General features: G+C 39.2%; 1 pseudogene; it reads right to left on the bottom strand.

Annotated features, from left to right (window-relative positions):
* Positions 1-4,363: 4,363 nt before the first annotated feature.
* On the bottom strand, positions 4,364-8,340 carry LOC139186828 (large ribosomal subunit protein eL21-like; annotated as a pseudogene).
* Between the last annotated feature and the right edge of the window lie 10,679 nt (positions 8,341-19,019).

Genomic DNA, 19,019 nt, shown 5'->3' with positions numbered 1-19,019 from the left:
CTGACTCTTAGCGGCCCCATGAATCGCAGCACGCCAGGCTTCCCTGTCCATCACCAACTCCCGGAGTTCACTCAGATTCACGTCCATCGAGTCAGTGATGCCATCCAGCCATCTTATCCTTTGTTGTCCCCTTCTCCTCCTGCCCCCAATCCCTCCTAGCATCAGAGACTTTTCCAATGAGTCAACTCTTCACATGAGATGGCCAAAGTACTGGAGTTTCAGCTTTAGCATCATTCCTTCAAAAGAAATCCCAGGGCTGATCTCCTTCAGAATGGACTGGTTGGATCTCCTTGCAGTCCAAGGGATTCTCAGGAGTCTTCTCCAACACCACAGTTCAAAAGCATCAATTCTTCGGCGCTCAGCTTTCTTCACAGTCCAACTCTCACATCCATACATGACCACAGGAAAAACCATAGCCTTGACTAGATGAACCTTTGTTGGCAAAGTAATGTCTCTGCTTTTGAATACGCTATCCAGGTTGGTCATAACTTTCCTTCCAAGGAGTAAGCGTCTTTTAATTTCATGGCTGCAGTCACCATCTGCAGTGATTTTGGAGCCCCCCAAAATAAAGTCTGACACTGTTTCCACTGTTTCCCCATCTATTTCCCATGACGTGATGGAACCAGATGCCATGATCTTCGTTTTCTGAATGTTGAGCTTTAAGTCAACTTTTTCACTCTCCACTTTCACTTGCATCAAGAGGCTTTTTAGTTCCTCTTCACTTTCTGCCATAAGAGTGGTGTCATCTGCACATCTGAGGTTATTGATATTTCTCCCGGCAATCTTGATTCCAGCTTGTGCTTCTTCCAGTCCAGCATTTCTCATGATGTACTCTGCATAGAAGTTAAATAAGCAGGGTGACAATATACAGCCTTGACGTACTCCTTTTCCTTTTTGGAACCAGTCTGTTGTTCCATGTCCAGTTCTAACTGTTGCTTCCTGACCTGCATACAGATTTCTCAAGAGGCTGATCAGGTGGTCTGGTATTCCCATCTCTTTCAGGATTTTCCACAGTTTATTGTTATCCACACAGTCTAAGGCTTTGGCATAGTCAAGAAAGCAGAAATAGATGTTTTTCTGGAACTCTCTTGCTTTTTCCATGATCCAGCAGATGTTGGCAATTTGATCTCTGGCTCCTCTGCCTTTTGTAAAACCAGCTTGAAACTTTAGGAGTTTTTAAATAGCCAATGCAAAAGGGTCAGATGGAATTCAACTATGCCATCCATATCTGCATATTCTATCATCTCACGTCTAAGCACACTCTTGTGATCCCCAATCCTTGAGAACTTTAAAAAAATGTTTCCACAAGACCCTGAAATTCTTTGCTATCATGGGCATCATATGTAAGAAACGAAAATGTGTATTTACAGCTTTATGTTTAAATTCTTCAAAAAGTTACCAATAAATTGGTTATCATGAGTCTATTTTAATTCTAATCATAACAACACATAAAGAAAGACTCAAATTTTATTCTCAGTCAGAGTCAACTCAATCAAGCAAAAGTCATTCGTGCAAAGAGTGTGTTTCCACATTCCCTCTGCACCACTACTTCTGGGCTTAGAGCTCTCCCTTTGTACTGCTTCAGGCCAGAATATTTTTTTGACTTTTTATTTTATATTGGAGTATACTCAATTACCAATGGTGTGACAGTTTCAAGTGCACTGCAAAGTGACCCAGCCATACACATACGCGGATTTCCCAGGTGGCACAGTGGTACAGAATCAGCCTGGCAGTGCAGAAGACAAAGGTTCAATCCCTAGGTCAGGAAGATCCCCTGGAGAAGGAAATGGCAACCCACTACAGTATTCTTGCCTGGAAAATCCCATGGACAGAGGAGCCTGACAGTCTACATACAGTCCATGAGATTGCAAAGAGTCAGACATGACTGAGCGACTGAGCATACATATACATACGTGTATCCATTCTCCCCCAAACTCCTCTCCCACCCACATGCTATGCTGCCACAGAGCATTGAGCAGAGTTCCCTTTGCTCTACAGTAGATCCCTCTTGGTTATGCATTTTAAACACAGCAGTGTGTACATGTCAATGCCAAGGCCAGAATATTTAAACAGCAAGAAAGAGCAACTCAACTCAGACCGACTGAAGCAGGGGAAGAAAGTGGGAAACACGGGGCTGTTGCTACATTGTGATTCATCTGGATCCAAGTCCTGCAAGGATTTTGCCTTTTCTGGGTTCTTGTCTTTATGTCCTTACAGACTCTCAAGCCTTGATGGGATGCTGGCCACTTGTCAGCCTCATGTAGACTCTCATTCTTCCTCTTCACCAACCCCAGCGAAAATACAGTGTGTCCTGCTGGCTGTGGCACAAGATCCCATTGTCCCCACAGAGCTTGGTTTTGGTCTGTCCCGGCACTAAGGCAGGAGAACAGGTGGAATGGGGAAGGAGTAAGTAACAATTCCAGTAACTCATGGAATCTCTCTCTTTCTATGTCTCTCTTTTTTCTTTCTATATTTTGATTTCTCTAATCATCTACCTATCTAGAAATGCATCTATCTTTGTATGGAGTAATACTGTTTTGAATTGTGTTGATTAGAATTGAAGGCCTGAATAGAAAGAAGGGAAAGAAATGAAGAGGGATAAAGGACCTAGGTGTGCCATTGCTCCACCTTCATTTTGCCCAGGAGACATCATCCATCATAATCAACCCCAATTACTTGTAAGGAACATGCATCCTTGAAAGTCCTAGACCTGAATTTTGCTCTCGTATCCAGTGAGTTAAGACCACTGGGATTTTTGATATAAATATCTAAGGAGGCACCAATATCCATCCTGCTAAATTGTAAATTGCCTCCTACAGCCATTCTCCCCTTCTGTTCATCCTCGCCTCCCAGTTTCTCAGTTAACGAAGGCAGGCAGGCTTGTCTCTGCCAAGTGAGTCAGCCCATGGAAGCTGAAGTTTGCCAATGCTGCAAAAATAAATGTATTTGCACTTCCATATCTCATCTCAAAAATTCATCTCAATGCTGCAATCTCATCTACAATACAGTATGTTTATTTTAATATAAAACAATATGCCTACTGGCTGTTTCAGGCAGTAGAGAAACACGGACCATATTTCTCCTTTGCGCTGGACCTCTTTGGCACACTGCTAGAAATATCTTGGTCCAATAAGCAGGGGTATGTTATTGCCTCACACAGAAACCCAACTTGGGTAAGACCATGGGGGTGTGATTGCCAGCTGGAAATCAATTTGATTGTGCAGGATCACTTTCACACTCACTGAAATTTTAATTGCCCTGAATATTTTTACAATTACCAGACATTTCCTAAATGAAGAACTAGCAATTATGGCAATGACCATGAGGCATTTCATTATGGTCCTATGTATCTTTTTTTTTTTTTTTTTAGCAAGTTGACATTTTCAAGGTGAGAAAGGCTTTTTCTGTGATTTAAAAAAACATATGGCTGCTAAGTTGACACATTATACCTGGCAATTTGACAGCACCATCAGTCAATTTGAGAATCTATAGCTGTTCCAGCTACAAGAATAAGTGCATGTGTGGTCTTTTATTCTGCTGACATACCACTCTTTCTGGTCCGACAGGGAATACATTTGACCATTGATCTTTAGCACCCCTGTTTCTATCACCAGGGAAGTTCCTTCTTGTTCATGGTTCTCCTTGGCCTGTACTGATGCGGGTGTTAAAGACCATGCCTTCTTTCAGGGTTAAATAGCTTTTGATACTTGTGTGCATGTGCATGCTAAGTCGCTTCAGTCATGTCCCACTCTTTGCTATCCTATGGACTGTAGCCTCTGTAGGTTTCTCTGTCCATGGGATTCTCCAGGCAAGAATGCTGAAGCGGGTTTCCATGCCCTCCTCCAGGTGATCTTCCTGACCTAGGGATTGAAACTGCATCTCTTATGTCTCCTGCTTTGTCAGGTGGGTTCCTTACCACTAGCGCCACCTGGGAAGCCCCTTTGAGGCTTGACTCTTCTTCCAAAGTTTGGGACCAAAGGATTGTGTCAGGTCTCATCCAAAGGAATTTTTAAAAGCCAGAGTTGTGATCTCTTCAGGAATACAATTCCTTTCAAAATAAGTAGTCTTCTCCTCTTCTTGCTCTAGGTTCCATGTGCCAGCAACCACACACATAATTCTCTGATAGGAAGAATTTTCCAACCTGATGTATTTCTCTGTTTGCTTGCTTTGTGCCTGTCCCATTCCCTCTCTTGGAGACTCTCTGGGGCAGTGCTAGGAAAGTCTACAGTCTTCATCTGTCTTTGCCCAGATTACTTTATTTCAACTGAGAAGTTTTATTAAACCTTTTATTGAATGTCTTCTAGCATCACATCTTTTTTTTTTTTTTTTTTACAGTCCAGGTCCTCTATCTTTTTTACACCCATCACGCCGTGAATTCATATGGATAGGCTTCAACTTGAACTCAAGTTCCTTTCCATTCGTTCTCATGAAGTATGCTTCTCTGGGTAGGGCAGGCTGGTGCCTCAATTGAACCAAAGTGCCTTTCTCTTTAGCTTCCTTCTTTTTCTGATCATTTTCCTTCACACGTTTCAGGAAGTTTTCTCTGCTCTTAGAGTGCTTAATAGCCTTGGAAGGCACATTAATTCTCTTGGCAGGAAACTTGCCCTTAACTTGTTTGTTTACAATAATGTCAACAGCATGCTGGGTGACATTGTAGACTCTTCTCGTTTTGCCACGGTAGCATTTGTCGGACATTCCTTTTTGAAAAATGTCTATTCCCTTGATATCTACAATAACACCTTTCTTGTAGATTCACCTGTATGTAGCCAAAGGAACAACTCCAAGTTTTCTAGAAGGCCTAGAGAATGTGTAGTGGGAACGCCTTTCCCTTTGTGCTGGTCATTTTGGCAAATTACTAAAAGATGGCAGTTCTGAAAATAAACTAAAAGAAAGGAGCATCTTCTTTAATTTTTGGAAGCCTTCTGACATGGCAAGAACTCAATTTCTGCATGCTACTCTCTTTCAATTCTACTTACATACTGGCTAGTTGCTGTCAGATTTTTTTGCATAATAACCTTGCCAAAGGCAGCCAGTAATAGCCAATAGACACTAGTGTTCTCATCTTATGCATCCATTTCTCCTAAAGCTAACAAGTTAAAGGCGCTTATTCTGTCTCTGGAGTTACTAGAAGTACAGTTTTTTCCAGCTGCTCTTCTACAGTATAAATAGAATAGCTAGTTTCTCATAATCCCAGCCTGTGACATGGATCTTCTTGATGCCTAATAATGAAGCCAATGTCACATATTATAACTTATTTAAAGTGGTCTGATTCAAAATACCAATTCCTTTACTGGTCAGGATACACTGAGGTATGTCTAAGTAAATGCACTCTCAATTCTTAGGGATTTAATGCACCAAATGTTTATTTCTCATTCATATGACCCTTAAAAATAGACTGGGGAGTACTTCTCCATCTCTTGGTGGCCCTATGTAGAACCACTAGCTTCCTAGTTGCCACAAAGGAGAGAGAGAGATCTGAAAGACTGCAGAAAATTACTTTAAAGGCCATGCCTGGAAGGAAGTTCATATCATTATTGCCTACATTCTTCTAGCTAGAACTCAGTCATATTTTGCCCTATCTAGTTGCAAGGCAATCTAGCAAATGAAGCCTTTCTGTGTGTTGGAAGAGGAAAATGAAGTAAACACATACCATTTTCTCTGCTGCCTGCGAATACAAACTGGTAGTTAAGTATAATGACCCTGATGTTACTGTGTATTGTCATGGGACATTAAGCAAGTTACTTAACCTCCATGTGCTTCAGTTTCTTTCCATGTAAAATGGGGATTGTGAAAGGGTAACTACATCAGAGGGTCATAGGTTTATATACATAAAGTAATTAGAGCAAGCCTGGCACACAGTAAGTGCTATGTAAGGTTATATAAAAGTGTTACATAGCAAGCTGTTGAAATGTCAGTACAGAGCACACCAAGATAATTAGCAAAGGAGCCGTTTTATAATAAGTTGATTTGACTAGAAAGACAGATATTTAAAAATCCCAGCCCGTGTGGCTGTAAGTCCAAAATAACGCACGCCTCTCATTCTGTGTCCTATTTTAAGCTCATTTCAATTTCGCAAGATTTGTTTTAGATTGTGTGTTGAGCCAATAGGATAAGACACTCGTGAAAATTCTTCAGATGGGCCTAATTTGATACTCACGTAAGAAATACTCCTCCTGAAGGCTGTAAAGGAATTATCTGATTAATGACTGCCAAAGTCACCAGGAATCGAATGTGAATGAGAAAATATTGTCTTTTATTTATAAAACAGTTTATTTACCAAAAGTTAATAAGCAGTTCTTATGTGCCAGATATGGAGTTAAACAAAAAAGCTCTAAATAATTGATTTTCCACCTGGTGGTAGAAGATTGTGTGCCTGTGGAGTAGAATTCATTATTATCTACATTTTAATAAATTAGAAGTTGGAGTTTGAGAAGGTGCTATAGATGCTCTACTTTTCTTCACTAACACAGGAAATGAAGCAAAGATCTGCATCCAGGAGATCTCGTGCCAGCACCCAGATTCTTTATCCTCCTCCAGCATTTCAGGCAGGATGCTGGCGGGAAACCGCTGGTACACGCAAAATGGCTAAGTCAAGGTGAGTTTTAAAAAGGGACTACAGGGACTTCCCTGGTGACCCAGTGATTGAGAATCTGCCTGCCAATGCAGAGGACACAGGTTTGAACCCTGCTCCAAGAATTAAGACCTCATGTGGCAGGGCGACTAAGCCTCTGGTCAACAACTACTGGATCCTGCATGCCTAGAGCCTGCGCTCGACCACAAGAGGCCACCACGATGAGAAGTCTGCACCACGGTGGAGAGCAGCTCCCACTCTGCAGCTAGAGAAAAGCCCACATGCAGGCATGAGGACCTGGTGCGGCCAAAGATTTAAAAATAAATACTTTTTTTAATGTTCAGAAAAAAAGGAACTACTAACAAAATTGTGGGCAGTGTGGGGAAACGAAGGGATAATAGATTACACTAGGGCTGGTAAAAATTGAGCACAGTTCCCACCTACAGGTCTGAATGGAAAGAATAAAAAATAACTATGGGAAGTGAGAGAGGAGCCTACGTATAAGAAAATAAGAACTTAGGCCCATCATCAGATGAATGGATAAAGAAGATGTGTGTGTATACAATGGAATATTACTCAGCCATAAAAAAGAATGACATAATGCCATTTGCAGCAGCATGAATGGACTAGAGATTATCATACTAAGTGAAGTAAGTCAGAGAAAGGGAAAAATGTGAGAGGAAGGATAAGCCAGGAGCTTGAGATGAACACAGGCACACTAATATGTATAAGATGAATAACCAACAAGGACATGCTGTATAGCACAGGAAACTCCACTCAATATTCTGTGATAACCTATATGAGAAAAGAATCTAAAAAAGAATGAATATATATATATATATATATACATATATATCTGAATCATTTTGCTGTACACCTGAAACTAACACAACATTGTGAATCAACTATGTGCCCAAAAAATTAAAATTAAAAAAAATGAGAACTTAGTTCCAGGGACTTATGAAACCCACTGTGACCCCACAGGGAAGGGTTAAGGGCCATAAATACTCAAAGTCTCCCTCCCTTGGAACTCCTGCCAGTGTTTCTCATTCGCCCAAAGCACTTGGAAGCTGGAGAGAGGCTGTTCAGCTTCTTGCAGAAAATAAGAAGTTGGAAAAAGAAGAAAGAGAGTGAATTAGAAGGGAGCATATGAAGATACCCCAAGTGGAAAATGAAGGAAAATGATTCTGAAGTGGCAACCAAGGTAGTCACCACAGCCATAAAGGGTACACTTTCATAAAGGGTACACTCACCTATTTATACAGCATTTTTTCTGGGAAGTTATGTTAGTCAAGAATTTACAGTGGATTTAACTTAATCTTCATAGAAACAGCCCTCTTTTACTGTAAATATTACTTACCTCTGTTCATTGATATTGAATTATTTTATTATAGTAATGTGACCTGGTGAAACAAGTTTGGAAGCAAACACACTTGCCTCTTAGTAAGCACACATATTAACAGGTGATAATTGAAGCAGGCAGGCTAACCCAGATGTCCACTCTCTGCAAGAATTCAGTGCAATGGGTCATTGTAATTTAACAAGTGATGAAGTACATCAGTGAAACCAGCAAATAGGATTGAAAAGGCAAGGAAGAGAGCTTCTAGTTGCTAAGCTTCTGGTTGTTTTACTCTGATATCTTAAATGGAGAAACATTTGTCTGGCTAGAATATTTCAAGTCATTTTATCTAATCTTTTCTTACAATATCAACAGTCTTCAGTTTCTTATCAAAGCTGTCAATGATGGTTAATTTCTGTGCAATCCTCATGTCTGAAAATTTCATGGATCGGCATCTCCTCCAACTGCCTGTTTGGTCCATTTTAACAGCCTAGTTTTGCAGGCAGTGTCAATGATTAATGAATCCTGTGTCATGAACTAGCAGCTTGCTTGGTATTTCTGACCTGGGTATTTTAAAACTCATTACTGGTACCTACTGAAGCTTTTCTAATGGATTTAAAATAGACTGCACTGCTGTTAACATGATTCTGCTCTTACATGATCTAGATTTCATGTTCCTTGTTTTTATGTTGCAACTTGTCATCCTTAGGCACTATTAACAGACATGCTTCGGAGAAGGCAATGGCACCCCACTCCAGTACTCTTGCCTGGAAAACCCCATGGACAGAAGAGCCTGGAAGGCTGCAGTCCATGGGGTCGCTGAGGGTCGGACACCACTGAGCGACTTCACTTTCACTTTTCACTTTTATGCATTCGAGAAGGAAATGACAACCCACTCCAGTGTTCTTGCCTGGAGAATCCCAGGGACGGGGGAGCCTAGTGGGCTGCCATCTATGGGATCGCACAGAGTTGGACACGACTGAAGTGACTTAGCAGCAGCAACAGACATGCTTAAAAAAAAAGTCAACCTACACTCAGGGTAACAATTTACCATGTATCATTTAGACAAAGTTACATGTCTGAACAATGGGCTTTTGACACATGATAGGCAATGGCACCCCACTCCAGTACTCTTGCCTGGAAAATCCCATGGATGGAGGAGCCTGGAAGGCTGCAGTCCATGAGGTCGCTGAGGGTCAGACACGACTGAGCAACTTCCCTTTCACTTTTCACTTTCATGCATTGGAGAAGGCAATGGCAACCCACTCCAGTGTTCTTGCCTGGAGAATCCCAGGGACGGGGGAGCCTGGTGGGCTGCCATCTATGGGGTCGCACAGAGTCGGACAGGACTAAAGTGACTTAGCAGTTAGCAGCACTTATTTAATGTAGAATTTTTGTGTCTAATATGACAAATAGAGCCAGGTCTATAAGAAAATAGTGCCCTGGAATGCTCCCTATAATGGATATTGATTATTTGCTCAATATTTCTTTTTCCAAGTGGCTGTAGCAGGGACTGGTAAACATGTTACTCTATCTCTGTCCCTCTGTGGGTGGGAACATGCTCTAAGCTGGCCAAGCAAATAAACTTCTTTTCCTAATCACTGTGATTGATTCAAGAATGTGGCTCAAGCACAAGCCAATCACTTTTTGTTGAGATTTAACATATGGATAATGGAAGATATGAAGTATCTTTCTTCCTCTGGGATTACAAATAATAAAGGTGATGGAAACTGGAGTTGTCACAGACATCTTTCCTTTTTTAATGGAGGAAGCCACCTACACCAGGAAAGAGTGGGAATAACTCATAAAGATAATCACTTAATTTAGCACATAAAAATACATTGTTACCAATTCTTTCTCTGATATAAAGTATAAAAGCTAGAATCTTCCTGCATTCTAGTATGACTCTTTTATGCTAATTTGGATTTCAGTCTTTGAGACTTTAGATCCCTCTTGGCTCAGGAAGATCAGAGAAACCTGATAAATATCCCACAATTACTGCCTTCTATTAAGGATGAAAATTGGGGTTAACAGAAGGAAGAGGAATGAATGTGAATGACCAGGAAGAAACAAAAAAGAAGGGGAAAAATAAAATTATAAGCCATAAGCAAGCAGACATCAAATCTGGATTGAAAACCAAATTGTGATCAAACTTGGTGGTTTCTTAAAGAATTAAAATAAATGAACCTGATAGTAGATTCATTGGCTCTCTAAGCTGTGCTTAATTTGCCAGCTATTTTGGATTCTCAATGAGTAGAATTTCTTCCCATCCCACCCCACTCACCTCTTTCTCTCTTTTTCATTTTTGTGTATCTCACTGTGCCCTACATACAGCGGTAGTCTCATGTTTGATGTTAAAGTAATAATACTGTGTGTGATATGTAAACACACACATATGCAAACACACAGAGAATAAGAAAGTATATGGTATAAAGAAGGAAGGGGGCTGTTGGTTAATGATTTAAAAATAGAAAATTCTAACTATATGTGTATACTTGAGGATGTAGCAAAGTGAGTGAGAGTAAGAAAGAGATCAAGACAAAAACTTTGACACAAAAATTTTAGACTAATGGAAGTCCAAAACTTCAAATTCTGAAATTTCAGAATATAAAAGAATTTCAATACAAAGGCTGAAAATTATTTCAAGAAATATTCAGTTCACACTATATTCTATGGTATTTCCAAATTACATGAACCAAATGGTTTCTGTAAAGAAAATTAGTGCCTTCAAGCAAACAAATGATTAACAAAATTTATATCTACAGAATGATCTTTAGATAATAATCATGGCCTATGGAAAACAGGGACCAATTTTGTTTATTTTGTCTTTTTTCAACGTCTATCCCAGCATTGCACATAGCAGATGCTCAAAAAAAGGCTTATTGAAAGAATGACTGTTACCCTTGCAAAAACTTAAATGACTGGTTGCCTGGCTATAGAGGTATACCTATGCATGAATATATAGATAAATATACCAGGAAACAATTATTCACTGGTTGTTTAATTATAGATAGAAACCTTTGTTCTTTGCAAAGATGTTTATAGTCTTTAATTTAATTGGGTTAAAAAGATAGTCTCTGCCTTGAAGAGGGATGTAGTTTCTTTGAAGAATACAATACACATTATGATATCTAAGGTTTGTTTATGTTTGCAGTATTGATCAACATAGCTCTTTTAAGTGTCAGATAAAACTGAAACATAAAATTTTATAACATTATCTCATTTATTACCTACTTTAATTTAAAAGAGTTAATGTAGTTTATAAACTTAAAGTATACAATTTTACTTCTCTTAATTATTTTGTTTTAAAAGGGCAACAATCTTTATCTTTAAAAGAGATAAAATATGACCTGCCAAAATTTATAGTCAATTTGTGGAATCAATCTGAAATTAAAGAATATATTTCAGAATTTTACATTCAGAACTAAATTTCTGTTCTGTTTGCTGAATTCATTTATTCATTCATTCAATGCACTGATTGTTCAAAAGTATTATTTACTGCTGAGGAATTTTTGCCTAAATTTCTTTTATTAACTTTGTACACTCTGATTTTGTCAATAACTTGGTTCAAAATCTTTGTTTATTTATTCTAAGCTATTAAATGTCTGATTACCAGGATAAGTCCACTGCTCACAAAGGTCTGGTTTTAAAATAATTTAGGCAAAATGAGCAAAGGTTTACTTATTTAGGATATATAGTCCGAGAAACTATTATTAAAATGAATTAAATAGCTCACTTTATTCATTGTCTGAAGACTAAAATATCAGTGGATGACAGTTATACCTTCCCATAGTATTTCCCCAAACATAATTAACCAAACTTGGAATATTTTGTTTAATAAATATACTCACTGCTAGACTCTAAACCCTATCAGAGTAGGGATGTATTAGTACTGTTTTCCACTTGATGTCCAATGCACACAAAAGCATCTGCCACATAATAATCCAATAAATATCAGTTGAAAAGAACAAAATGGAAAGGTAAAGTCACATAGAAGCTCTTCCAACCACTTATTGAAAGTATAATGAGACATTTCAACATGCAAAGGAAATTAAACCTACATCAAAGGAAATTAACTAAAATCTTTCATATATTTCATACATGTGTTTGGTTTTGATATTGATATATAAGTATGTATTGCATGTATCTGTTTTGATGTCATTTCTAGATTATCATAGACTTTGAATGCTGAGAATGTAATAAAAATAATAGCAATAATAGTATAGATAAATGTTTATCAAGCCCTTACTATGTACCAGAAGCTATGTGCTTGACATGTATGAATTAATTTAATCCTCACAACTGTTCTACTAGGTAAGTATAATTTTATCCTCTTTTACAGAGAAAGAAACAGTGTAATTCTACAGACACTATAAAATAAATGGAAAACAATGTCATCTTTACAGTTCGACCAGCTTCTTATATGACCACAGTGGGGGTGTGGGGGAAGGAAAGAGAAGAAAGAAAGGTAGTTAATTAGTTCCTGATCAATCCTATTAAGTATACATCAATAAAGACCACTCAGCTATAAACTAGGTTATGTCACCTAATGCAGGAAGAAAAGCCAGTTTAACCGGGTGAAGTTGTGCAGTATATACACTGCAGTATGTTCCATAGGTCACTCATCCTTTTTCACTTCAGGCTTGCTTTTTGTATTGCACAGAGCAGACAGAGTAAACAGAATGACTAAGTAAACAGAAAATGGCAAATCGCACCAAGTATTCTGAGACTTTGTGTATACTAAAGATTCCACAGAATCAAGCTAAATTTAGCCATCAGTTCAGTTGCTCAGTCGTGTCTGACTCTTTGAGACCCCATGAACCACTGCATGCCAGGCCTCCCTGTCCATCACCAACTCCCGGAGTCCACCCAAACTCATGTCCACTGAGTGGTGATGCCATCCAGCCATCTCATCCTCTGGCGTCCCCTTCTCATCCTGCCCCCAATCCCTCCCAGCGTCAGAGTCTTCCAATGAGTCAACTCTTCACATGAGGTGGCCAAAGTACTGGACTTTCAGCTTTAGCATCATTCCTTCCAAAGAAATCCCAGGGCTGATCTCCTTCAGAATGGACTGGTTGGATCTCCTTGCAGTCCAAGGGACTCTCAACAGTCTTCTCCAACACCACAGTTCAAAAGCATCAATTCTTCGGCGCTTAGCTTTCTTTATAGTCCAACTCTCACATCCATATATGACCACGGGAAAAACCATAGCCTTGACTAGACGGACCTTTGTTGACAAAGTAATGTCTCTGCTTTTTAATATGTTGTCTAGGTTGGTCATAACTTTCCTTCCAAGGAAGTAAGCGTCTTTTAATTTCATGGCTACAATCACCATCTGCAATGATTTTGGAGCCCAGAACAGATGGAAAATAAAAGATCTTATCACAGGCCAAGATATTGCAAGGTGGACCTTTCCATTGCTCTTTATGAAGTGGAAACTAAGTTTATCTTGATGTAAAATTGAAATTATGTCCTGAGATGCCTAACATACAAGCTGAAGAAGTTTTATCAATGCCGCAAGTCTGTCTGCACAGCTTTATATGCAGCTTGCAGAGAGAGTTATCATTTAGACAGTGAATGTAATTTATGTCTGCATTTCTATTCCTGCTCTGCAAACAGGCTCATCTGTACCATCTTTCTAGATTCCATACATATTTGTTCAAATACATTATATTTCTCTTTCTGACTTACTTTACTCTGTATGACAGGGGAGGAAGGGGAGGGTAAGACAACTTGGGAGATTAGGACTGACATGTGTACACTACCATGTGTAAAATAGATAGCTAGTGGGAAGCTGCCGTATAGCACAGGGAGCGCAACTCAGGGCTCTGTGATGACCTAGAAAGGTGGGATGGGGGTGGTGGGAAGGAGGTTACAGAGGGAGTGAGGGAGTGAGGGGACATATGTATGTGCTGTCCTTAGTCACTCAGTCATGTCTGACTCTTTGCGACCCCATGGACTGCAGCACATCAGGCTGTCTATGGGGATTCTCCCGGCAAGAACACAGGAGTGGGTTGCCATGCCCTCCTCAGATATATGTATCAGTTTAGTCACTCAGTCGTGTCTGACTCTTTGCGACCCCATGGACTGCAGCACGTCAGGCTTCCCTGTCCATCACCAACTCCCGGAGCTTACTCAAACTCATGTCCATCGCATTGGTGATGCCATCCAACCATCTCATCCTCTGTCATCCCCTTCTTCTCCTGCCTTCCAACTTTCCTAGCATCAGAGTCTTTTCAAATGAGTCAGCTCTTCACATCAGGTAGCCAAAGTATTGGAGTTTCAGCTTCAGCATCAGTCCTCCCAATGAATATTCAGGACTGATCTCCTTTAGGATGGACTGTTTGGATCTCCTTGTAGTCCAAGGAACTTTCAACAGTCTTCTCCAACACCATAGTTCAAAATATGTATCAGATCAGATCAGATCAGTCGCTCAGTCATGTCCGACTCTTTGCGACCCCATGAATCTCAGCACGCCAGGCCTCCCTGTACATCACCAACTCCCGGAGTTCACTGAGACTCACGTCCATCGAGTCAGTGATACCATCCAGCCATCTCATCCTCTGTCATCCCCTTCTCCTCCTGCCCCCAATACGTATGGCTAATTCATTTCATTGTACAGCAAAAACTAACACAACATTGTAAAGCAATTATACTTTATAAAAATGTAATTTACACATATATATTTAAATATGTGTTTATATTAAAAATTCATATTTATGTAAAATATAAGTTATTTATCTCTTTACATAAGCCAGGTATCACATTATTTACATAAGCCAGGTATTTCATTGAATTATCCCATTGCTGTTCCTAACTGCTCTTTGATGGTGTTATTACTTCCTCATCAGGAGGCCGAGAAAGGGGAAGTTAATAACCTATCCCAGGTTACACAGAGCAAGTGCTAGAGCTTCATCTGAATACAGGCGGATTGACTCTATCACGCATACGGTTTCACTGCTCTGTAAACTCTTTGGAAGTGTTAGTCGCTCAATTGTGTCCAACTCTTTGCGACCCCACGGACTGTAGCACACTAGGCTTCTCTGTCCATGGGATTCTGCAGGCAAGAATACTGGAGTGGGTTGCCATGCCCTTCTCCAGGGGATCTTCCTGACCTAGACATCGAACCCAGATCTCCATGGTAGGCGGACTCTCTACTGTTCAAGCTGCTTATAGTGAAGTCGCTCAGTCGTGTCCGGCTCTTTGCGACCCCATGGACTGTAGCCTACCAGGATCCCCTGTCCATGAGATTTTCCAGGCAATAGTCCTGGAACGGATTGCCATTTCCTTCTCCAGGGGATCTTCCCAACCCAGAGATCGAACCCGGGTCTCCTGCATTATAGACAGTGGCTTTACCGTCTGAGCCACCAGGGAAGTCGGGAAGTTGAGCTACTTGGGAAGCCCAAACTCTTTGGAAGTTGGGTTGCATTTGCTAAGGGCACATGAGCAACTGGCCCAAGTGCAATTACTGTAAATCTTGAGGTGGAAGTAGACAAATACATCAGCAGGTTACTACTGACCTTGGTCAGGCTTGAGCTAATAAGAGGCCAGACTGAAGCCATGTGTGACCATGGATCTGAAAAGGAAGAGGCAAAGGCGAGAGCTACTTAGGAGACTGCTTGGCCAGAACTTAGCATCCATTAGATGTAATGGTAAAGGGACAAAGAAAATCCTTAGGTTCCTGGTTAAGTTATGAAAAAATGTGCCCCCTAAATGCATGAAGATTTAGAAAACTGGTTTGTTAATTATGTCTAGTAGGAAAATCTTGAATTTGAGGTAATTGCCTTCAGTTGGAGATACTCAGAAGGCAGATAATCATGTAGGAGTGAAACTCAGAGAGATTAACCCTATAGAAAAAGATATTGGGAATTGTCAGCTTGCTGCTACTACTGCTGCTAAGTCACGTCAGTCGTGTCCGACTCTGTGTGACCCCATAGACGGCAGCCCACCAGCCTCCCCCGTCCCTGGGATTCTCCAGGCAAGAACACTGGAGTGGGTTGCCATTTCCTTCTCCAATGCATGAAAGTGAAAAGTGAAAGTGAAGTTGCTCGGTCATGTCCGACCCTCAGCGACCCCATGGACTTCAGCCTACCAGGCTCCTCCGTCCATGGGATTTTCCAGGCAAGAGTGCTGGAGTGGGGTGCCATTGGGGGTGAGGCAATTATTTAAAGTGATTAAACACTCAAAATGATACACAGAGTAGAAAAAAAAGATAGGAAATCAAGGAGAGGAAGCCTAGAAATAACCAGATTTAAAGAGTTCCATCATGCTTCCAAGACCAAAGCTTGACTTCTTCAAGAGACTCTTTAATATTTAATCTTAATTACTGAACAATTTCCATGCTAATGAATTATGTTTGTATTCCAATAAACATTATTTGAATAAAATAATAACTAAATACAATAAACATTTTAAAGTAAAACTATATTATATAAATGAGCAATTAAAATATAAATACAACAAAATAAATAAAGCACAATATATATAAACATATAAGATAATGTAAATAAATAAATTTAGTATAATTAGTGCTATCAATAAATAACACATAAATAAAATAAATGTAAAATAGGACCCCAAAATGACAGTCTAACCATAGATCTGCTGTTTGTGTGATTGCACTACTTATTAAATGACCTTATTACAAAAAATGAATAGAGAAAATATTGGAAGTGTAAAGAAACAAAAAAATAAATGATTTTACCACTTGACAATCTCCTTTGTTTATAAATCAGCTTATTTACTTCTAGTAATTTATTTGTGGAAAGCATAAAGTATGCTCACATTATTTAAAATAAAATTAGAATAATGCTGTATATTTACTTTGTGTTATTATTTTGATTTACTTATTAATGTAAAACTATGATACAGTAAAATTCACTCATTTAAAAGCACAATTCATTGAGTTTTGGCTCGTGAGTATACCCACATACCCAATAAGGTTTGGAGTGGCTCTGTCACCCCAGAAACCTTCCTCATGTTTCTTTCCAATCAATGCCTTCAACTCATGGCAATCCCTGTTTTGATTTTTATGGACATGGATTACTTTTGCCTATTCTAGAACTTTCTATAAATGGAAGCCTGCAGAATGTATTCTTTTTTGTCCCACTTCTTTTGACACCACAATATTTTGGAGACTTATCCATGTAGCTGTGTATATAAATACATTACTGAGTAATATCACAATTTGCTTATCCATTCAACTACTGGTAAATATTCAAAGGGTTTTTAACTTGAGGCTATTATGAAAAAAACCTACTCTGATCATGTTTTACAAAGTTCATAAACGTATGTTTTCACTTCTGCTTTTCAGAAGTTTAAAATAATAAATTTATGTTGCTTCTTGGCACCGAATTTGTTACAAAAGCATTAGCAACTAATACCTTTTCTTTTACATATTTTCAGAATTGGCTTATTCTAACAGCCCATAGGCGATGGCACCCCACTCCAGTACTCTTGCCTGGAAAATCCCATGGATGGAGGAGCCTGGTAGGCTGCAGTCCGTGGGGTTGCTGAGGGTTGGACACAACTGAGCGACTTCACTTTCACTTTTCACTTTCATGCATTGGAGAAGGCAATGGCAACCCACTCCAGTGTTCTTGCCTGGAGAATCCCAGGGATGGGGGAGGCTGGTGGGCTGCCGTCTATGGGGTCACACAGAGTCGGACACGACTGAAGTGACTTAGCAGCAGCAACAGCCCATAGCACATCAAAACCTCTTTAAATGCATTACAAATTGCCACCAAAAACTCAGATTAGTTTAATTAAAATTCCCAAATATGAGTACCTTGAGTCAGACATGTCTTTAAATGCAGAGTTCTTATATAAAAGGGCAAAAAAGATGTGTATATGTATGTGTGCTGGGAGGCAGGCATGAAAAACTACTAGCAAGTATATTTCTGTCTTAACAAGACACCTATTATTGACACAACTATTTCCAATAATTCAAGAATATCTGCCACTATTAAATGTGTTCAATTTTGTAAAAGTTAGGATACAATTGACATGGTGAGAAATTGCTTATTCCACCACTCTTCAGAGAAATCTGCGCAGCACTGGAAGCTCCACCTTCTGCTGACGGTAAACACCGCACCTGTTACTTGGCACCCCACACCTAATTCTCTCATGTGACAGTTTTCATTTATTCCCACGCTTAAATGCCATGAAGAGATGACCCACAAACATCTCCAAATTGTTCCTTTTCCCGTTTACACTCAAACTTTACTTGTGTGCATATGTGTAATTAGCATTTCCATTGAATCAACAGCATGATTGGTCATACTTAATGATGCATGATTAATCATTAGATTAAGAGAGGTTTTTGATCTTTGATCTCAAAGGCCAACACAAGTAGTAAGGTACATGGCCTTGATCCAAGACTTCTTTATATGTGTATTGTGTATTTTTACTTCCTTGTGTCAAGAAACAGGTAATGCTTTACCAAGAATGTAGATGAACTGGTTTGATTGGTTTTATTTATTTTTAAAACATTTAATGAAAAGAAGCAGGAAGCAAATGTTTTCTTTAATTTTGGGTTTCATTAAAATCTACATATCTAATGCTTCAGTTAAATGTTGAAAAAATACATTCAAGAATGATTCAATTGGAAAAAAGTGGGTTTAAAATTTGACTTTGTTATAGCAACACAGAAAACTCTGGCTCTAAAAATTTAGTTTTATTACCAAGAGATTGCATCCTGGTTCATAAAATTTTCTGTGTCAGCCTTGGAACTGGAAATTTCTCATATTTCCACCCCCCCAAGATAAATTTTATAAAGCATAGGTTATCGTCATTTTCCCTTTTCATAGGAATCTAAGAGTCAGGGGCCTGGAGGAGGAAAGGCAGCTTACATTGTGGTGTCATTCTTCTCTTTCATTTTCTAGACAAATCACCACTGAGTTAAATCAATGTATATAAAGTACCTATTGTAGACATTAATATTAAATGTCAAGAATAAAGTGAATAGACACAGTTCCAGCTTGAAACATGTCTTTCAAAGGACAAATAAAAGTCTATTAGATATTTTTTAAGATCTATATTTTTTAGTCTTAAGATCAGCAGATTCAATTTTAATTACTTTTACTGATTTTTGGTTCTTGCTGGGGAATT

Source organism: Bos indicus, chromosome 14, assembly GCF_029378745.1.
Source record: "Bos indicus isolate NIAB-ARS_2022 breed Sahiwal x Tharparkar chromosome 14, NIAB-ARS_B.indTharparkar_mat_pri_1.0, whole genome shotgun sequence".
Classification (NCBI taxonomy): domain Eukaryota; kingdom Metazoa; phylum Chordata; class Mammalia; order Artiodactyla; family Bovidae; genus Bos; species Bos indicus.
Note: the sequence above shows the minus strand (reverse complement) of the source record. Positions and strands in the feature narration are given on the sequence as shown.